This window comes from Vulpes vulpes, chromosome 3 (assembly GCF_048418805.1).
Source record: "Vulpes vulpes isolate BD-2025 chromosome 3, VulVul3, whole genome shotgun sequence".
In the NCBI taxonomy this organism is placed as follows: Eukaryota; Metazoa; Chordata; class Mammalia; order Carnivora; family Canidae; genus Vulpes; species Vulpes vulpes.
The window spans coordinates 4,675,681-4,699,152 of NC_132782.1; the positions used below are offsets into that span (position 1 = coordinate 4,675,681).

At 42.0% G+C, this 23,472-nt stretch overlaps 1 protein-coding gene across 3 annotated transcripts in view; it reads right to left on the minus strand.

The window, feature by feature from the left end:
• ACVR1 (activin A receptor type 1) overlaps window positions 1-23,472 on the minus strand; it is a 125,171-nt gene that overhangs the window by 72,730 nt on the left and 28,969 nt on the right. For 2 of the 3 annotated variants that reach the window (XM_072751565.1, XM_072751564.1), the window contains exon 2: window positions 1,324-1,590. The gene's annotated coding sequence lies outside the window, so the exon portion shown is untranslated. Of the gene's footprint in view, window positions 1-1,323; window positions 11,878-23,472 lie in introns of those variants that run through there. The other variant, XM_025994234.2, reaches the window with a different exon arrangement.

A 23,472-nucleotide genomic window follows, 5' to 3' on the forward strand; every position in this document is an offset into this window, starting at 1 on the left:
GCGGGGTTAGCAATTAACAAACCCCATCATCTCCTCCTCCATCAAACAAATACATATGCAAAAAAAGTCAGTCTCTTAATTCCATCCCTGTTATTCATTACTTCCTCTTTTTTTTTTTTTTTCATTACTTCCTCTTAAAGCTAATTCAACCTCATGCCACCTTAAATGGGCATGAAAATCTCTCAAAATTCTCCAGGGATGGTAAGCCAGAACCAACAACTATACTAATATATTAACACAGCCTAGTGCCAAAGAAGTTCCTTCCAGACACCCAGAAGATGAAAATTTGACATAACTGACACCTCGGCAAGAGCCCAGAGCTGTGCATCATCTGCCTTGGAAATAGAAACTCACATCATTAAACTAAAAAGTTCCAACGTCAACAGTCGTGGCTTTTGTTTTCTCCCTAATGGGAAAGGTCTCCCCCCTTGCATCCCCCTTTAAATTATAGGCTAACCCCTCACTTGAGGACTGGTTATTATGTTACGGCCTTATAAGGAACACTAAGCAGTCATTATTCAGACTGAGATTCTGCTTAAAAGGGAAAATGTCCGCAACTTATCAAATGGAAGGAAAAAGTAAGCTGTAAAACAAAATGTGTACTCACGTCTTCAATTTTTAAACTTAATGAATATACATATTTCATTTGCAATATGGTAAGATTTGTAGGTGGAAAGTATGTGTTCCAAATTATTAGTTGTGTGTCAAAGACCAAAGGCAGGGAGGAAATACCATTTATGTCTGTACTTTATACTGTTTTGTACTATTTGAAATTAAATAATCAAGGGGCACCTGGGTGGCTCAGCCGGTTAACCCCTATAGCCTGGGGTTGTGATCTCAGGGTCCTGCCATCAAGCCTGCTTCACGCTCAGTCTGTACTCTGCTTCTCTCCCTCTGCCCCTGCCCCTGCTCCAGCTTGTTCGCTCTCTCTAGCTCGTTCTCTCTCTTTCAGAAATAAATAAAATCTTTGAAGGAAAAAAAAAAAGAAAAGAAAAGAAAAGTGGTCCTATAGGGGGGAAAAGAATAGCAAAAGTATTTTACACTTAGGGAAATATTGATAGTATTTGAATAAAGTGGTCAATGGTAAAGAATAACTAAGCAGCTCCACCCAAAAAAGAGAGAGAGAGAGAGAGTGAGTGAAAGAAGGGGGGGAAGAGAGAGAGAAAGAGAGAGAGAGAGAGGGAGGGAGGGAGGGAGAGAGGGAGAGAGAGAAGCCCACCTCCAAGGCAATGCAAGACCTAAAAACACTCAGGCCAGGGTCCTACCCTTCTCGTACTGGATTCGTATAAACCAACAAAATCATCACTGTGGCTAAGAATTTACCGTGTAGATTTGATCTCTGCCAAAGAGCATTAAAAGAGGTGATTTGTTGCAACGGCTCTGGAGCCGCAGTGGCAGCTGCTCCGGCGCGGGCAGGCTGACTCAGCTCCCTTGGGCCTGGCGCCGCGTCATGCCTTCCCACGGCGGGTCCCAGCTCCCGCAGGCCGAGGTCACGGGTCCTGGGCACGGAGACGGGGGGCTGGGAGGCTGGCAGGCGCTCCGGGAGCCAGGAGAAGCTCTCCAGCAGTTCTGCTCGCAGGCGGCTCAGGGCTGCAGAGGGGAAGAAGGAGGAAAACCAGCTAAGAAGAAAATTCTGCAGGTGTGAATGGGCTGGAGCCACTGGACAAGCCTTTCAACTGGGGCCACAAAACTGAGGCCAATCTGCCACTGAAGCGAATATGGAAGGGTTGACAAACAATGACATGTGGTACACTGAGGTCACAGATCCATGCTGGCCTTCAAATACTTTTCTATGGGGCACCTGGGTGGCTCAGCAGTTGAGTGCCTGCCTTTGGCCCAGGGCAGGATCCTGGAGTCCCAGGATCGAGTCCCACATGGGGCTCCCCGCAGGGAGCCTGCTTCTCCCTCTGCCGGTGTCTCTGCCTCTCTGTGTGTCTCTCATGAATGAATGAATGAATGAATGAATAAATAAATAAATAAATAAAATCCTTAAAATATTTTTTTTTTCTAAATGACACACAACTCAGTAAGCTCTGCAGTTGGTAAATTTCAAAAGCAAGTTCCTTCAAAGCTATATACCACGGACTCCAGCCAATTACAAAAACAACCCCAAAACAGGCTTTGCATATATTAATTATATATACTTGGTTAAAAACAGAATAGTCCAACAGTACACAAGTATAGAATGAAAGTCTCTCTCCAGAACCTCCCCCCACCCCTCCTCCTCCTAGAGACAACCCCTTGTACCAGAGGAACCAGTTTCTTGTGTATCCCACCCAGAAATGATCTGGTTTAGGTCCACTTTCAACCATCATTCTCAGTTGTAGATAGAACTAGTTCAAAGGCTCATAAAACAATGATGGGGAAGGAGCACCAAGCGGAAGGGAAGGGGCCCTAGATAACTAACAAAAAAACAAAAAGCCACCCCAGCTCCCCTTTCCTTTAGGAAGACTTTAAAAACACCGACATTTGCCAAAGGAAGAGGAAATTTTTATTAGAATCAAACTTTTCCACTCAAATAAGTCAACGAAACACTGAAGAACTTACTCCGTTCAAAAAGCAGCACCTTTTTTTAACCTCGAGGAACATTTTGCCAAGAAAACGTTCATGTAAATACATTTAAGCAGAAAACAAACCCAACAACAACATCCCTAAATAATTATTTGGAAGAAAAATCACAACCTTGACATTCAAGGGAAATGCTTCATAAATAATATTAAACCTTTCTTTGCTTCAGTTTAAATGAAGGCTCGTAATCAATTTGAAAAGACAGTCTAGACATGTAAAAGGCACACTAAAAATAAGACAATAATATCCCTATCCCTCCTCCCACAAAAAAGGTCAACCAGAAATTTCACATTTGCAGCAATTGTTTAGTGAAATTAGAGAGGAATAATCCACTTCTAGAGTGGACATCCTTTTTTTTTTTTAATTTTTTTTTAATTTTATTTATTTATGATAGGCACACAGTGAGAGAGAGAGAAGCAGAGACATAGGCAGAGGGAGAAGCAGGCTCCATGCACCGGGAGCCCGACGTGGGATTCGATCCCGGGTCTCCAGGATCGCGCCCCGGGCCAAAGGCAGGCGCCAAACCGCTGCGCCACCCAGGGATCCCAAGAGTGGACATCCTTAAAAACAAACTCATTAACTAAGCAGCATCTACGACCTTGAGTTTCAGAATGGACTGCTGGAATCCTGGTATTCTCTGAGATGCTGGGGCCAGACCCACTGGGTGGCTTCACACTGAAGCTGCCTTCCCCTTTGCCACAAACCATGTTTTATCAGGGGACCACTGTGAAGCTGTCCTGCCTCGGGCTTACCATGTCTTTAAGTTACAGGTACTGGTTGGGTGGGAGCTTTAGATCGTATGGAAATAAGGAAATACTGGTGCATATTTTTCTGATTCTTTCAAAAGAAAGAATCATCAGAAAAACTGTCAGAGTTTGACTACTTAATTACAAAGGTGCTTGTATTTCCTTTCCAACTTCCAGCCCTACCTATTACCTTCACTGCATGGAATTCCTTCAACCCATGCTCTCCTACCTCTCTGTTTAGCCTTCTCTCTAACGATCCTTATATTTTCCAGATCTTTCCATTCTGACTCCTCTGGTATTTATATTCTATATGACTCAACCTGGCACTTAATCCTCTGTCTTGAACTAGACAAAATTGGTTTGTCTCAAAACCAATTTAAAACTAGGAAAGAATCACATACTATCCTTCTGCTGTATCATTTCTTCCCAGTACCTAACATATAGCTGGTGCTCTCGAGTTACTGGATAAAACTCAAGTCTTCAAATTAGACATAATTTAATATTTGTTTTGGAATTCATCAGGTTCTCAAATAACCCATGGATTGAAGTCAAAACTGTGGTGTACTACGAGGAAGAACAGGTTGGCAAAAAAGGAGCCAAAGTGGAAAGCGAATTCCAGATACTTAACTCTTCAAATGTTCTACACAGGACACCCATCTCCCCACAAATACACTTCATGCCAATAGCCAAGCTTGGCAGATCCTGAAAGGTAGTGGAAAGCGGTTATGTTCAAAACCCCAAGAATGGTTAAAAAAATAAAAAAACAAACCAAAACAAAAGAGACGTGTGCCAATTAAAATCAGTGCTGTAAAATAAATATCTATGTAGCAAACTCCAGCATTTAGTCACAAAACTCATTGAGCTGAGTTTTTTTCTAAAATCTTAGCCGACTCCTTTGTTTGGCTTATTGTATTGAGGTTTGATTATTGGCAGCAAATCACGCTGTACAAAAATCTGACCCTTCATAAAGGTTAGAGGCACATTCCTCTGAAGTGGTGGAGAGTAAGGGTAAGGAAGAGGGAAAAAGAGGAAAAAAAAATAGTTCTTACTGCAAGTGTAGGTTTAACATGGCAGTATGTTTTTCCTTAATCCAATTTAAAAGAACGTGCATAGTTTCTTAAAAGTTATTGTAATATGATGGGACCTGAGTACCAGGCAAGTATAAAAGGTACTTAAAATCAAACAAGTTCTTGGCAGTCAACATAGCAGCTAAGCAACAGGAAGAAAAAAAAAATTCAGGGCAAGTTTTCTCAACTATTTAATTATAACTGCATCCTTGGCCTCTAGAAATTGTGGCTTCCAACTACTGCAAACTTCAAGACAGCACCCTTTGTATGGAGACGGATGGATGTTCATTACACTTATTGTAGCCATCATTTTACAAGATACACAAATATGGAATCATTGTGTTGTATACCTGAAACTAAGATATCGTTATATGCCGATTATACTTCAATTTAAAGGAAAAAAAAAAAAAAAAAAAAACCTCATCCCATATCTTCCCTGTTTATCCACCCAGCCGCATAACCCAAATAAACCATGGTGAATCTTGCTGTAAAATTACTGCAATTACTTTAAGAAGCAGCATATGGTTGCAAGAACATGGACTTAGGAAAGAGCCAAACCCAGTTTTTCAACCTACTTAATATGATCTTCCACATATCACTGAACCTCTGTGAGTCTGTTTCCTTTCCCATGAATTAGGGTATAAGTGCCTTCCACCTTTGACGGTTACTAACAATGCCAGCTATCATTCAGTGAGCCTTTAGTTCCTGAACTGTGCTAACCACACACTTGCATCATTTGATTCAATCCTAAGAGCACAAAAATTGAGAGGAAGGTACAATTATTCCCATTTGAAAGATAAGAAAACAATGTTAGAGAGGTGACGTAACACTGCCCAAGATCACACTTTTTTAATAAGCGGAAAAAACAAGAATCAATTCAAGTTTTGCTGACTCCAAAATCTATGTTCTTAATTGCCAATAAGTAAAATTGCATCTTGACAGTTTGTAAGAACTGAACTCAACGCTCATAGTAAATATTCTTAGTTCCCTTTCCTGTTTTCTACTTCTCAGAATAATAGGAGTGCAAAAGCACTGTGGGAGGAAAAGCATAAAGCACGCCAATCCCAAACAATAACACAAATCATCTACAAATCACACTACAAATGTCCTCTTGTTCTTGCTCTAAAATAATATTCGCTATGACAAGCAAATAAATGTCGAGTATCCTTGAAGAATAACCTATTCCAGACACTCGAATATGTGAGAAAGGCAGGTATGATAGCTTAGTAATTCTGGAGAAAGGCAGTGGGGATATCAGCTGGTTCCCAAGATCCCCAATCTCCCAGTGGAACAAAACTAGGCCACACGCCCTGGACAACTGATAAACTCGGGGGACACCGTGGAGCAGAAAAAACAGGGAAAGCCATACAAAGCTGAGAAAAAGATAAATGGTGACAAAACTGAGAAGTAGGGAGGAGCATGGAGATACAGCAGATCCCCTTCTCTGGGGGGTTTCCAAGTTCTCAAACAGATATTAATCTTTGGGATTTAGGGATGAGAGATGTGAATTTCCAGGAATTTCTCCAGAATTCTCCCAATTATAGCTATTCTTAAAATACTTCCAAATATTCTTTACTCCCTCTTATGAGGATATCTTTTTTAAAATGTCACATAAGTAAGAAATAATGGTACTTACAAAGAATTGTAGCCTATAACAAATACTCAAACGCTAGAAAATGCCAGTGAACATTATTGGGTAGTATGCCAAGAGCTGGCCAAATCCAGCCCGCAGTCTGTTTTGGTAAATAAATGTTTTATTGGAACACAGCCCCACTTGTTCATTTTACGTATAGTCCATGGCTGCTTTCACGCTAAAACAGCAGAGCTGATGGCTCTGTCAGAGTCCATATGCCTTGCAAAGCCTAAAATATTTACTATCTGGCCCTTCAGAGAAAAAGTTTGTTGACCCTTGCAATAACTTGCATTTGAATCTTATGAGGAGGGTTTTAACAGCACTGCATAAAATCACATGTTGAAATTGCCATTTTATAGACTTCTCCTGCTTCAGAAACGTATTTCTTGGAATACCATGCGCAGGCTTTGTATACAATATGCTATGTATATAAACTTATTTTATTTGCAAGGATGACTCACCAGTAGCAGCAGACAGGGCCACAAACACATATTTATAACATAGCAACAGCTACACGCAATCACAACCAATTCTTTCCTCTGTACGCCGACCCAGTCCTGGCTCTGGGAAATGTCAGTCTTAGCCTCCACTCCACAGGCTAGGGTGCAACTTGACATCCGCGGATTCCTTCGATCTACCCAGTGTTCATGGTTTCATTCTCACAGGAGAAGTCCACACATTTTCCCATTTACCTGATTTCTTAACCGATTGCTTTGGGGATCTGGAAACACACAAATTTCCCAAGAAATCCTGGGCAGGAACCCTGCCATGGAAATAACTATTCTCTTCAAGTGTATAGACAGACACTGAGTAGAGATCAACCCCCCTGGCCTTGTAAGGAACAGAAGAAAAAGAGTTGAGGACAGGAGGCAGAAAGTGAAAAAACAAAGTCTTCAGGATGTTTTCAGGCAAAGATTAAGGTCTGTCTCAAAGTCTGGAGAGAAAAGCAACCAAAGTGGAGATAAGATGAGGATGAAAATTCCTAATGCTATGGCCTCAGTGATAGGTTGAAGCCCCAAATATCAAAGCACCTTTCTCCTTCCAGAATTTAAGTGCTAATTTGGCTGAGATGAGAGATATTCACTGTGAATTATGACAGGAGTGAGTGTAATGAAGCACCAAACTATTCCTGAATATAACCTGCTTATAGTTTATAGTCTCAAACACCCTCATCTGAAGTGCCTGGATGGCCCACCAAAATCCCATTTATCCATCTGTCCAGCCAAAGATTCATTTATTTGTGCCACGAATACAAAGCATAAGGACCAAGGGTAAAACGCAAGGGAACAAAAGCCGTGGTATGCAGCAGCACCGAAAGGGTTCCAGGCTTAAATCAAAGGGTGCTGGGTCGAATCCCAGCCCTGCCAATCATGTAATCTTGGGCCAACTGTCTGAGCCTCAGTCTCTCACAGGTAAAATGGCCATCATGACTTCCTTGCAGAGTTGCCACATGTGAAGTCCACAGCATATGGTGGGTGCTAATAAATGGTAGCTATTATCATAAACACAATATTAATGGAGCAGGTATAAGAAGAGGAGACAGTGATAAAGACAGAGAATCACAGGGGTTGACATTATGTCGAGTCATTTGAAAATGTTATAATTTGACCATTTTGACTCATAAAAATATTAATTTAAAAATTGCTCATAAAAATAGCAATTTTTAAATAAATATTATAAAGGGCTCTGTAAGGAAGCCTGAAAGGAGACAGCATGAAAGACTAATACCCCATCCTCATTCCCCAACTGGTGGCAGCTTAGAAGAAATCCAGACACCAGATGGGAAGGCTGCAGACTAAAATAGAATACCCCTTAGTCAACTCCTCACTAGAGAGGAGGTGTGACTTCAGGGAAGAGAAGAGTCAACAAAAGACAGACAAACACACACACCTCACTCCTAGGTAGCCCACGTAACTCTCTGCTTCTCTCTTTCCTTCGCCGTTCCTGCCCTGTCCTTTCCTTTCATTACTGCTGTCCCGAGGCAAAGCCCAGTGGTGTCTTATTAACTAGTTTGGGAAGGAAATGGCATTTCTGCTCATTTGATGCTACCAATTACACAGCAAGCCTTTGGTAGGCCTTGTAGGGCAGCTGGTAGCTCAATAAAGAAATCCAGTGGATTTGGGGTGCCTGGCTGGCTCAGTCAGTTAAATAGCCGACGCTTGATTTCAGCTCAGGTCTTGATCTCACAGTTGAGAGACTGAGCCCATGCTGGATGTGGAGCCTACTTAAAAAAATAAAAGAAAGAAAGAAAAAAGAAAAGAAATCCAATGGATCTGTTGCATTTTCCCTGTTATTTTTAATATCTTCCCTAATTAACCACAGGTGTTAATTTTTTCAAGTCCTGTTAACCCTCACCCAGCTAATGAGTCTGTGGTTGATCAATGTCATCATGTCAGTTCCTGGATGAGATCCGAGTTTCAAGGCACCCCACTAGCCCAAACCCAAGTAGCTCTATTCCAGCTATCTCTAAATCTCCAAAGGGTTCTAGGTGAGAAATCAGAACACCTAGTGTACAGAGGGATGAAAACAGAAAGAGGTAAGAATGGAGGAACATGTCATTTCTTCCACCCTCCCAACCCATGCTCTCAAAACAGAATTAGACTTCCCAGGTAATTAGATTGCCTTTCTCAGTCTGTTGGGTCAGCTTTCATGAAGGTAAATCCAATTCCTGCAGGACATCGGCAATCCCCATCACCATGTTTCATCTGTTGTCTCAAAGCAATGTGGCAATCCTTGATGATTACCTTCACACAGAAAACTATGGAGGCTTTCATCAGCTGATGATCTCAAAGCACTTTTTACAAGAGTTCAAGTTCGCAGGGATGCCTCCCACGTGGGCCAGAACCAGACTTTCTGGTTTTCTAATGGGGTGTCTGGCATTTTGTTTCTCCTGAACTTCACTCTGGAGTTCCTGTGTTATATGCTCACTAGATTGACATTAGCAAAGCTTCAACAGGGAAGCTTCTTGGAAGCAGGGACTCTGTGTGTCCAATATCCTGCTGGACCTCCACAACCTGGTCTAGCATCACACCAGACCGATTTAAATGTTTGTGGAATGAATGAAGCTTAAAACTAGAAAACATCTAAAGCATTGATCATTTCAAGCTCATAAACTTACTAAAGAAAACTTCTCTCTCACTAAATGGCTAAGTGTCTACCCTAGACTTAAATTTAAAACAGTACAAAATGTGCTAAATACTCTGGAATGGGACAGACCAACACACACACACACAAAATAAACATATAAAATATTGTAGAAAAGCTAGTATTTCATAAAAGCAGTCTTAACTTTAGAATGGTAGTAAGTTTTCTTAATACACTTATTAACTAAACAGCTCCAAACTTAAGGTTAAGTTTTTCAAAATTGTATCTACAGAAATTTCCAGAAACACTGATAGGGCTACTACAAAACCGGGGTACCAAAATAAATGAAGAGAGAACTAAAGCTTTTAAAAACCATTCTTCCAAAGCCCTCTTGAAAATATTTATGTCAACTACCAACCTAAATAAAATTTTTACCAGATCACTCTCCCTAATTAAGGTTTACCAAGAATAAACGGAATAAAAAGCAACCAACATTCTTTGTCTGTTTGGCTTAATAGATTATTTGCCCATAGGCATACTGGCATTTCTGAAGCTAGGAGGGGGAAACTGTTTGCCCCGTGCGCAGAGAGAACAAAGTAACAAACAAAAAAAAGACCCAGTAAAGTTTAAAAAAATTAAAAGTGAACAACATTATTTATGGCTTTCTTTTTTTGTTGTGACTGTGTGCATACGTGTACGTATACCACATATTCATAATTACGTCAGGCAAGCTATGCACTTTATAAGCAGTTGCCAGTACTATAATGAGTCATCTGAAAAACTAACCTGCAACTTCTTAAAGAGAAACACAGCCTCTTAGTTATCTTTTAGTTTTATAATAATTGGGAACATCCCTTCCATACTAGTTAACAAATACTTGCTGACTGATGAACAGTGAGATTAATTTGAAGATGAAAATCAAGAATCCAGGTACCTCGGTCTACCAGAGACTGAGCAGCCTTGATTATACTTCTTTCAACTCTGTTCCATCATGCTGATGGGATTATTGCAGTCATCAATGTATGGTGGAGAAAACACTGAAGTGAGGAGCTAGACATCCCTGTCCCACAGCTGTGTGGCACTGGCAAGTCACTTATCTTCTCTAGCATCCATTCTCCCTAATAATACATTGAGAGTGGTGGCCCAAGTTGCTATGTTTCCCTCCAGCTCAAAAATTCTGTTTAGATATTTCTTTTACAATCGCTAGCAGGATTCCTCAAGAATTAGGCCAAAGAGAAAGGCTATGTCTTTAATTAAAAATGGTTTTCCAATCTACCCCTGTACTGAGATGGCACACAACCCGCTCATTAAAAAAAAAAAAAAAAAGTAAAAATAACATTTTTCATTTAATTTAGCCAATTGGTTCTTAACTCATACACGTTTGCTTTTAATTTAATTTGCTTACCAATAATATGTTTGCCAACTGAAGGATAATTGAGTAAGAAAATGCACAAAAAGAAGTAGAACAGTAGGGGGGGTATCTATCAAGAAGTTTCGCAAGAGGCATGAGAATATTCCCTGTTCCCAGGACAAGGAATCAAGATAAACAAAACTAAAGCCATCATGTCCACTTCACCCACCACTCCAAACCTGCCAGTCTTCCTTTATGCCGTATCTCATGCAATGGAACCACCAATGAACCCTGATGACACAGCTGGAAACTGAGGGGTTCACCTTAAAAACCCCACCACTGCCTTTGTCTCAGCTCCGATGATCTCCAACCAGCAATATTTCCAACCGCTTCTTTGGTGATCTCCTCTGGGTACCTGCCAACAGTTCAATCAACACCACTGAGCTCTTTCCTCTGTTTAACCCATCAATGGCTCTCCTAAGCATGAGCAGATTCTTGATTTCCATGACCTGGCCTGTGTCCTCTCCAACCTCATTCAGTCATCACCCTACAAGTACTCTAACCCTAACTGTGCCATATAGTACCCTGAAGACACCACAATCTTATTCACCTCCTGCCTTTACCCTTGTCCCCACGAAATGTCTTTTTTCCATCTGTCAAATCCCTATGGTTCAGGATCAGGTCACCAATCACCCCTGATAGAAGCCTTCCCTGAAGCCCCCATGTCTACACCCTGTCTGGAGTAAAGGCACCATCTGTTGTTCCAAAACTTAATTACCATGGCACCTAAAAAGTACATTTTTTTTTTATTTCAATGCTTAGTGAGTCTGTGATTCCTTAAAGATAAGGAGCATTTTTTTTTCATCTCTAAAACATCAGGGACAGTCTTATAAACAATAGGTCCTTAATAAATGTTGATGGATGAATGGGTGAACCCTGATAATGGATTCAAAGCATAAGATGGATTCTCCAAAGGAAAAACGAACAATAAAAATTGAGAAATAATTATGCTAATGGAAAAAAAGAGGTAGGCCTACCAGAATCCACTTTTAGTGTTGTCATGGCTTTTAATTCAAGGCAAAAAAAAAAAAAAAAAAACCTCCTCAAATTCTAAATTATAGAAACTAAGAGAGAACTAAAGTGTTTCTTATTTCATACAAAAAGACAATGGGGAGATCCCTGGGTGGCTCAGCAGTTTAAAGCCTGCCTTCGGCCCAGGGTGTGATCCTGGAGTCCCGGGATCAAGTCCCATGTCAGGCTCCCTGCATGGAGCCTGCTTCTCCCTCTGCCTGTGTCTCTGCCTCTCTCTGTGTGTCTCTCATGAATAAATAAAATCTTAAAAAAAAAAAAAAAAAAGACAATGGGTAAGCTAAACATATACACCAAGCCATAGTTTCCCACTGACTTATGTACATACAAAGGGAACTATTCCCTACTCCAACATTTTAGAACATCATATTTTTCTAAATTATATATATAAAAAAGTAACTTGAAAATTGCAGTTGAATACTATGATAACACTGTAATACTACCAGAAACTGAGATGTGGTCAGTAAAATGTAAGAAGACGCTTCATCTTATAAGAAAAACATGCATTTTTTTCCCAGAAAATTCTTCCCAAGGTGGTCCCCTAGAGCCAGGCCCCCGTACAATTCCCAAAGCTAGCCTTTCCCTCCCTGGCCTCCTTTCAAATGTCTCCAGTCAAGGCGCTGGGGGCCAGAGTTGGCAAAAGAGGAGTTCTTCTTACCATGACAGTGCTATCTTCTTAATGGTTATTCCACATCCCACTGCCCATTCCCTACCCCCTCAGCCCCAACCTTTTTATACCACAGAGTAGGAAGAAAAAAACATACAAAAAAAAAAAAAAAGAAAAGAAAAAGAAAAAAAACATACCTAAACTGCTATATAATGTAACTGAGCTTAATTTAATGACATAAAGGTGGCAACAGAAAGGAGGAAATGGCCAAAGTTGAATATTAAAGAAAAGAGAAGGAAGATCCAAGGAATACTTGCCTATCAGTAGTACTCACGGGCTGGGCTTACTTTAAGTTTACACATGAAATTGCTTAATGCATGAGTCATTTGAAATCAAGACTGTATTGATTTATTTAATATGTTCAAGCAAACCTGCAATGTAGATGACCTACAAGTCGGGAGATGCAGGTGATTCTCCAATCCAAAGAATGGGGGTGGCATATATATTCTAGAAAAACCAAAGACATAATAAAGTATGTGTTTGGAAAAGAAAATTTTTTTAAGATTTTTTTTTCTTTATGAGAGAAAGAAAGAAAGTGAAAGTCTGAGTGAGAACATGAGCATGGGAGAGCAGAGGGAGAGGAAGAAGCAGGCTCCCCACTGAGCAGGACCCCTGGACCTGATGACCACACATAAAGGTAGATGCTGAACTGACTGAGCCACCAAGGTGCCCCTGGAAAAAATTTAAATCCTGTCGAGAAGGTGAGATAATTTATCAAAATTGAACACAGGTTTAAAAAAAAAAAAAAAAAAAAAAAAGCAAGTTTAGAATGTACTATTCCAAAGGCTTCTGTGACACAGTCAACAAACACTGGTGCCCACTGGGGGGCTGGTCCAGGAGCTCAGCTTCTACCCTCACCCAGTGCACTGGATGACTGGGAGCCCAGTCATCCTTCAGAAGCTGAAGGAGAACCTTCAGCTTCTACCTCAATGATCTTAGCTGTAAAATCAGTCTTATGTGCTGATGGTTTCTTTTTGGGGTGATGAAAATGGCCTAACATTGGATAGGTGACAGGTATACCATTCTGTGGATTTATTCAAAGCCACTGAATTGCACACCATGAAAGGGGGGGGGGGGATGTTAACAGTATATGAACTAACTCAACAAAACCGTTTTGAAAAAAAAAAAATTAGTCTGAAAACTCTTAGGACTTTTTCTATAAAGATTAAGAACCTGAGTAAGTGTATCCTGTGCTATTTACAATGTAGACATATTGTGTCTCCCAACTCATTTTTATGGACAGAGCTAAAGCTCTGGAATCCCACCATTCAGTTTGGGAACTGAACCTAAGTCTGTCATTTCCTAGGCTCCGGAATCTTGAGCATGTTACTGTCTGAGTCGTAGTCCTCACCTACCCAACAGATGAGCAGACCAAATCTGCTCAAACTGATGCTAACTGGCAGAAAATTAAAACAGAAGGGGCTCTCAGAAAGGCCATGCCAGCTGTACAGAGAAAACTAAAGGGAAGACACAGAAGCAGAAAAGATATGGCAAGCGAAGAGTAGAGACTGAGGCCAGCCTACCTCGATTAGGGCAAATCCCTCTGGATTCCTCTTTTGGGTTCCAAGGATGTTTTGGGGTCAGACCGATATGGGGTAGGAGGGTAAGAGAGGCCTGCTCCCAGAAGCATGTGCTGCTATTATTATCAGACTACATTACATATGACACCTAAATTTCTGGATCCCTTACCCAAGTAATTTTTATTTGAGGAACCACAAAACAGATTTTCTATACTTTTAAGCACCTCAAGAGTCATTAAGCATTCAGTCCACTAATGGAATTATTTGGACTGCTATTAATTAGAACACATAGTTTTGCACCAGGATTCATTTTTTGTAGATTAATTCTATATAATAAAACATGCCTGAAGTTGATTGTGTTAGCAGCAGACTTTTCATCGCAAGCCTCAAGATTCCACACCTGTGATTTAATTTACATCAGCACAAGTTGAAACATCAGCTTTTCGATCATTTGTGATATCGCAACTCTTAAGAAACAACTTACCCGACAATGAATACGAACAATCTATATTTACCATCAATAACCCAAATTCCCAACTGGGCCAGAATTTGTAATGTGAAATTCATTCCTCATAGTGGTTTTAATAACACCATTCTCACTTAAAAGGGGCTCTATGTGATCAAGTAACTGACCCCTTCAACATATATACTGTGTATGTATTTGGGTACATGTGTATGTACACATGTGCACACACCCACACACACACACATTTAAAAATATACCAACATTATGCTGCACAGGTTTCTACCCTGGAAAAACAAGAAGAGCTAAGGAGGACTAGCGACAGTCGTCAGCTCTGCCCTCACCCAGGCAGTAGAAGCTTGCAGAGCAAACTAAATTGTCACACTCCAAGACCCCGGAGGGACCCACAGGGTCACAAAGTAGTCTCCCCACCGCGCACAGAAGCACTGAGTGGGGACTGCTGTCTGCAGGGGCCGCACAGTGAGCCGAATACCACGGCACGGAGAATTCCTTCAGGAAGACAACGGGACCAGGAAAGCCCGACCCGGGATTCACAGGAAATAAAACACGAGCGACCGCCTGTTTACCACCTGCACTGTCAACAATTCTGAGAAAACTCGTGCTTGAGCTTCAGGTCACTAAACCCTCATCCATTTTATAAATATTTGTCTCCCTGATTTGGCTTTTTTTTTTTTTTTACTTTTTTAGCTCCCAGAGGGAAATGACAATGTCCTAGAAGTTTTAGGGTGGCTTATTTTGTAAAATCGGCAGGAAGGAAAAGGCTGGCTTCTGCTAGTTCTAATTCTGAAAGCAATAAGTATTGAGGGAGGAAACTCCTAGGTAATCATTTTTTTAATAAAATTTTAGTTGTTTCATGAGCAGCGTTTTTGTTGGTTCTACCAGCATTGCGGTGCAGTCAGGTTTATTTTAAGACAACACGCTCTAACATAAACTCGACAGAGTCTCCGAGAACTCACGACCAAAATTTAAACTGGTTTAGCAAAACACTGAGGTGTCCTTCCATCATTTTTCACTTCAGATGTAGGAAGAATAGATCAAATACATGTTTAGAAACTCTTTTAAATATAATTTTGTAGGAAGTTCCCTAGCTTGCACGCGCACACACATACAAAATGCTTTCACTTCTACTTCAGAGTTATACTCAACTTCTAATGCCTTTGGCAAAGGCAAGATCCAATATGTAAGGTAATTAAGGGGAAAAAAAGGCAAATAAATATGAATATTCCACGGAAGTAGTATGCCAGGTTTGGAAAAAGCTTCCAAAACTTCTGTATATGAATATGCTCTCTCTCTAAAGGGAGAGAGTGGTTCGCAACTATAGGGTTTTTTGGTACATCAAACATCAAGAATGTAAGTATCTCACACCCACATGTGTCATTTCTCAAATACAGTATGATTTATGGATGCATATTGTATGAACATACATTTAATCCAGATTTAAAATGCGACTGCAACCTTTAATGCAGGTCCTATTATGTTTCATAGGAAATGACCAGCACTCCATACCCTACCCCAGTCATACCTTCCTCTTCCCCTACTTGTAGCTAAAACTTAGAATTAAGACGAGGGGCCTACGTTAGAACCGAGGCCGGCAATTCGCTATCTTATAGCCTTAGGGGCATTAATTTAGTGGGCCACATTTCCTCCAACTACAGAATTAAGATTTAAAAAAAAAAGTTGTAAAAAAATAAATAAATAAAAATAAATAAATAAATAAATAAATAAATAAATAAATAAATAAATAAAAAAGTTGTGCCTGCCTCACAGAGTTATCATAAGGACTAGAAGAGTGAAAATATGTAAAGCACTGAGAACAGAACCTGACATACATGTACCATTAAAGAGTAAGCCACTATTGCTGATGCTGTTGTTACTACTACAACCATTATTTTTAACTTTTGCGATACTCATTTCCTTCCTTTTCTTAATAGTTCTTACCTTTTAACAACTAAAAACTATAGTTACTTTGGTTTGTCTTTGAATTCCCTTCTTTTCTCACTCTAGAAGACATAACAGAAGCCGTAGGGGAGTGTGGTGCTGAATCTGCTCTAAAGTATGTCAAAACTCCTTTACCTCAAATAAATAATAAACGACCTGTGATACTCACAATGGACTGCCATCTAGCTCTGCCCACGGCAGAACTGAAAATCAGTGGTAAATGCAAAGATCCCTTAACCAGTAGGGCTTATTGACAGACTCAAGAAAAAACTTCACACTGATAACGACTTTGTAGATTCTATCCTTCAAGGGTTATCTAGGGAGGAGAAAACTGAACGCAAATCACCACCAACCAACCAGCCAACGACACCTTTAACTTAATATACAGTGCTAGGGATGCCTGGGTGGTTCAGCCATTGAACGTTCAGGGCATGATCCTGGGGTCCCGGGATCAAGTCCCACATGGGCTCCCTGCATGGAGCCTGCTTCTCCCTCTGCCTGTGTCTCTGCCTCTCTCTCTCTCTCTCTGTCTCTCATGAATAAATAAATTAAAAATCTTAAATAATATATAAAAACAAATAAAAAATAATAAAAAGTGTTTATCAAAAACACTATGGAGCCATTTATACAATAAAATCTAAAAATGAAAACCAAAGAGTTCACATCTGGAACTCACCCAAGTCCTTTATTTTTTTTTTAAGATTTTATTTATTTATTTGACAGAAAAAGAGCATGCACAAACAGTGGGAGAGGGAGAAGCAGGCCCCCCGCTGAGCAGGGAGCCCAAGGCGGGGCTCGATCCCAAGACTCTGAGATCATGACCTGAGCCAAACGTAAACACTTAATGGACTGAGCCATCCAGGCACCCCACTCAAGTCCTTCAAAGATATAAAATTGTGGCCTGATATTTAGAAAAAGACAAGGTGGCACAATAGTGTAAATGTCCCATTTTAAGGGCCATTCAGTCAATATTAATTGAATATTAATCATTGAGGAATCCTATTTCCTCAGAACAGTATCTCTAGTTTGCCATCTAAATAAAAATTATACTAGGAAAGGCCACATACCTTTTTTTAAAAAAATGCCTATCATAAAAGTTTTACATAAAGGACACAGTTTGTCCATGAACCTCATTTTGCCATCCTTAGTCGCAAGAGAGAAGAGACCATGCTTGAGATGCTATGGCCACTGGCCCCTTGCCATGGCCTGGAAGTGGCCTGGGAGGGAGAAGTCTGTAGCCAGAATCTGTGAGACCACTATAATCCGCATGGAGCTTCCAAAAGGGAAGGAAACCAGATTGCACCTAAAATCAGATCTGCATCTCCTAACCCTGGCATGGTGCCTGACACAGGGCTTGCACACAAGGGAGTGGGACTGTCTCTCCTCTGCCACAGAGCCTTCCAGGTGCCGCCACGCCCCACCACCAGCATTCTGCTGGGTCTAGATACAGAGTTCCCCACGCTCAAATATCTGTTCTCTTCCCGTCACATACCAGATATCAAAAAGTCAAAGTAACTTAGATTATAAACTTACAGGAAACAGACCATACTAGGGCACTGGATCACCTCTCTTTTGAATTCCCTGAACTGCTTTTCTACACCACTCAAATAGCATTTCTTTTCTTTCTCTTCTCTGGAGATGGTCAGAGCTCACCTGGTCTTGAGTCCTGAAACAGTAAGTTCCTAAAGTGAGGTCTCCTGCATACACCCTTGCCTGCATGGCCTAGGGTCGGAGGAGAGGCTTTACTCAGAGAATGGGCTCAGAAGGCACAGAGAGCATGATTGGGACTAAACCAACCTTCGTCACTCTCCAAAACAAGGTACCTTGGGGGTAAACAATTTTTTTTTTTTTTGCTACTAATTTTGGACATGGAAATTGAAAGATGTTTGAATTTGGGGGGGGGGGGGGGACTACAGCATTACCTCAGTGACAAGTGACTATTCTCCTGCTTCCTAAGCAGGTCTATCAAACTTTAAGGCTCATAACCCTTGGATACACTTTATATAAATTAACAATTTCTATTGTCAAAAACTCAAACTAAGCCAGACAAATAGGCTTGGAAACTACCAGCCAACTTTGTTCTGTGAGTAACCATTAAGTTTTAATCAGATGTGGTCCAATTTCTGGAACAGCGAGCATGAAGAAGGGATCATCAAGGAAAATGGGCAAAAGTGGAGGCAGGAGGAGAGGGAGGAGGATGAGGACCAGGAGGAGGAGGAGGACAAGGATGAGGACGAGGAGCAGATGGGAGGAGGAAGGGCGAGAACAAAAGAACCGCCCCCCAAGCCAGTCATGTAAGGCAGACTCTTGACTGAATACTTCTGCCCCTCTCTGCAGCTGTTGTCTCCTGCAGTTGGCATGAAGCGCTGCCAGTCTGGGACCGGCTTCCAGTGAGGACAGCATTGTTTTATTGGCTACTTAGGCAGTGCACACACCATTAATGGAGTTTTTATCTCTCCATTTTCCTGTCAGTACAGAACCAGCCAGTCTGACTCTGTTATTATCATTAAGAAAGCTTTTTTTCTCCCCCCTCCCCACACACATCTTTAATCCAAACAACATCTGGGAACTTCAGCCTCTATCATATAAAAGGGAAACAGATTTAGAGGTGGGGGCGGGGGGGTGAGACAGTTGCATCCACACTGAACAACAACCAAATTCCAACAGCCAAACTTCTCTGGAGCCACTCAGTATCTCCAAAATGCTCTTCACTTCAAAAAGGCAAAGGTATTTCCCACCGCATTGCTTTAAATGCCCTCTGGACCTTTGCTACATGAAAATAATATCATTTTGACATGTAGCTTTTGTAAAAAAAAAAAAAGGGGGGGGGGAGGGGCAGTTTATTGCTGCTTCCTTGGGGAGCAAGTTCCATTGTGAAACCAAAGTCAGGAATAATATTTAGGGGACGCCTGGGTGGCTCAGCGGTTCAACCCTAACCTGCCTTCAGCCCAGGGCGTGATCCTGGAGGCCCAGGATCGAGTCCCACGTCAGGCTCCCTGCATGGAGTCTGCTTCTCCTTCTGCCTGTGTCTCTGCCTCTCTTTCTCTGTGTCTCTCATGAGTAAATAAATAAAATCTTCAAAAAAAAAAAAAGGAATAATATTTAAAAGAGGATTTTTAGAACACTGTATTTCTTTTTCAAAAATGAAAAAAAAAAAAGACCCTTCATGACACATACCAAGCAAGTACATCTCTAGTGTACAAACTAATAGGAAAAAACTGGCGCCATTAAACCCAGAAAATATGTCCCCTTGTAACAGACAGCTGTCTCCACTGTAGTTTAAATGTGCTTTTTGCTTAGATCACTCCGTGAGTCATGGAATCAATACAGGAAAATGCACAGAGCCAGCCACACTGCAGATTCACGCGGCACAGCAGGTTCAAGCCACACGGCTCCGCTGTCCCGGTCCTGCCTCTGGCATCTGCACCGGCGGGGGTGCGGGGGTGCGGGGTCGGGGGCCAGGGCTTCACCCTACTCCATGCCTCAACATGCTTCAGGGGGTCCCCAATGCTGATCTTTTCACCCAATTCCTTCTACATAAGTAGAGACTAAAAGTTACAGACCTCAAAAACACAGTTGTCAGGCAATCCCCCTTGCTCTGCGCCCCTGTCCTTTCCAAGTTTTCTAGAATGCACCAATAACAACTATACTTAGAAGGGATTTACTTCCCCAGAAATGCCCATCACCAAACAGAAGACACAATCAGAACTGAACGTTTTGGAAAAGCCAAGATGTGAGAGTCAGCAAAGGTTAATAGTTTATTTTTAATTTATCTTTTTGTTTCATTCAGCAAAAAAGAGGGGGAAATCACTGGCTGTCTGCGCCACAGGCTCCTGCTCACTGGAAGCTTTGCCTTAGAGCCCCTTGCAGTCTGTTGTTAATGACGGTCTCAGTAACCTGATCCTCCCACAGTGGGAGACTTGAGTAAGCACTGGCCTCTCTCTGCTCTCGCCTTTCCATTGTCCCACCCCGCAGGGCCAGCTGTTTCTGACAGCCAAATTGCTGCGTGCTAAGCAATGAATGCTGTCAGAGAAGGAATTTTCATTTCTATAATGCATAGGCCTCCGTGGACAAATTATACAGCTTATGGTGCTGGCTGCAGGATGCTGCTCCAGGCTTGAAGTCCTGCCAAAATGCAGCCTTTCCTCCCATCTCCCCAGCCCCTAGCTGACGAGACAGTCACTCAAAATGAATCTGAATGGCCAGAGAGAAACCGAACACGTGCTTTCAGGGACAAACAAAACATATGTCAAGAAGAGCTGTCCAGCTATGATCTTCGATGTAATGGCATACAGTGAAAGCTAATTGAGCTAATGTCACACTGTAGAGCCACCTAGCATGGCATCCATTAAGACCTCCTGTAATTTGACACCCTGCAGTGAGCATCCCTGGGGCATCAGCAAAATCACTGGCCCTCTGCTTCTAAGGGATGTCAGACTTACCTAGAAAACATACCAAGAACTTATGGCTTCCTGAAAACCAACGTGGTAACCATCAAGCAACAACCCAGGAGGTTCCGTAACAGTACTCTCTCATGGTAACGAAGGCTCCTCATAGTGATTTACGGAATTCTTTTGGAGGAACTGTCTGCCTCCCCAACACCACCCCCACTTCCAGCAACAACCCCTTGACCTGGGTTGGAGCTATGCCCCTTCGTTTCCTGAGTGCTGGGGGTAGAGGGACTAGACCAATCGACACACTGCATTCCATTGGGGGATGTGACCTTGGCTGGTCCAGTCAGAGTGACTCCTGGAATTTTGCCGGAACTGCTAAAAGAGAAAGTCTGATTTTCTCATTATACTCGAACCTGAGAGAATATGCCACAGCCATTTTACTACCACGGATGGAGAATCTGACTAAGATTGGAGGCGGCAAAGAAAGAATTAGAGGGAAAATAACAGGGTCCCAGGGACACCTGCTTGAATCCTGGGTCAACCCAGATCTAAAACCTGCCCTACTCTAGGCTCCCGAGGATGGCAACTCTCAGATTCTCATCTTACTAAGGCCAGTCTGGGCTTTCTGTCACTTGCAAATGCAAATTAACAGATGAACCATCATTCCATCCTAAGAACACCCACCGGTTAGCACAAACACATATGTTATACCTTACCATGTAAGCAAGAAAAAGTTTTTGTATTTTTGGTTGTTTCCTGTGAGAACTTACTCTTTCGCTTTTCCCTTCTAGTTCTTATACCCTAACGGGAGCCAAAATATGCAAAGCATCACCCTGATTTTGCCCCTTCGGCACAGTGAGTATAAATCTGCAACCTGAATTCAAGGAGAGTGGAGAAAGCTAAATTCATGACCTGCACTTTCTTTTTGGTGTCTTAGATCTAAACATGACCTGGCCCATGTGGCACAGAGGAAGCGGACCCTGGCTAGCAAGGGTCCACCAGCACTGTATCGACAATGCCATCTCAGAGAAAGGCCAGGAAATCATCTGAGCCCTGACCAGAGGACGGAGGGGGACACCTGCTCTTCCGTAGGGGCTCAGGTCAGCCAAAGCACAAGCACCTGCAGGCTGCAAGCCGCCAAGGCCATCACGCGCGCCACATCCTGCAGCCGCCCGCTTTATCATTAACTACTGTCTGGCCAACAAGGGCAGGGTTCGGTTCAAGAACACCGGGAACTTTAAGGCAGGAGGCAGATCCAGAACCATGGTGGGCTCACAGCCACTCACTACAACTATAAATATCCTCCTGGCTGCCGGCCTGACAGCAACCACAATTCCTGCTCCCTTGTTGGTAATAGAACTGCAGGCCTTCTCCACCTCCATCCCCCCCCTCCCCCCAGAAATTCAGCACAACCAGCAGCAGCAAAAATTATGAAATGTGTGCATGAGCTTACTCAATCCCCAGGCAAGCCTTGTTTCCCCACCCTCCTCTCATCTGTACCTGACTCCTGGGCCCCAAAGATTAAAATGAGACTTTAAAGTTGAAACTCCTATGATTAAGATCTCAGTTTGGCACTTAGAAAATACTGTGGGAAAAGGGTCAAAATCTGAAAGACGGGAGAGAAGCAGGAAGGAACAAGATCAGCCCACTCTCATCCCCTTTGCATCATGATGATCATTAGGTTTGGATCCCAGGCCCTGAGAGTCATTCTTTTATTGGAAGATACGAAGGAGCAGGGTGCCCTGACTCTTCCCTCTCTGGTGCAGAACGCAGCACAGGAAGCCCACTAAAACTGCTTAGACAGGGAAATCATGTAAATGAATGACGCACTTGTCTTGCTGTTTCTCAAGGACAATAAAAAAAAAAAAATCCAAAATTCTCAAGACTGATTTAGGCTTGATGGTTGAAGATCCACCCAAAACCTAAATCAGAGCTCTCCCTTGTACTTTACGAGGGATCATTCTAGGGAAATATCTTCTGTTACAGCCCCCATGGAAGCACAGAAACCACAATGATCCAAATGCTGAGGAAGACCCTGGATAAGATCTTTTGTACCATTTCATCGTCCATACCTGGCACGACCCATAGAGCTGGAATCTCAACATGCCATGCCCCTAGGATGCATGGCTCGCTCTTCCAAACAACTTCTTGACCCGAAGGAAAGGCCAGTCCACAAAAAAGCCAGCACAAAGTATGGAGGGTATTCTGAACCCTACACCAAGTTCACTGCCTTGCCCCATGCACTTGACCAATCTGTCCTGAGCGCCTACAAGCAGCCAGGCACTGTGTTCAACTCTGGACACATACGAGCAAATGTGACCAAGTTCCTACCCTCATGCAGTTTCCATTCAGGCAGAAAACTCCACATGGAAGGACCTTCACGCATCTAACCACATGTCTTCTGCTTAAGGACCTAAATCTGAGAGTTTCCCTCCATTAGAAGAACACATGCCCCTTTATATAAGGAATTCTTCATCTCATGAACCAAGTAACTCTGGAAAAAGTCTTAGCCAGTCACAAAAACAAAGTTCAGCATCAGATGATGGCCCAATTTACCCAATTTCTACCACTTTATGCCCCTTCCTTCTTTTTCCCCCTGAAATGATCTGATACACAGAGGCGCTTATAAGGAAAATCATTTTAATCCAAAAATGTTGCCTCTCGGCAAGGGTCTGTTCCAAGGCTCTACTATGGTTTCTTTTTTCGCCCTGAAAATCAGTGAGGCAGTGTATGAACTGAAGCTTTCCTAGTACAAAAAACAACGTATTTAATCACATCTCTATTATATAAACCAAATGATACAGAATAAAGCTCTCAGACTTTAACAGTCACAAGATAACTCCTAAAAATATGAATTTAACACTCATTGAACCATATTCTGTAGTCTACCCTCCCACTGACTTTGGAGGCAGAGGCCTTGGACTAAAGAAA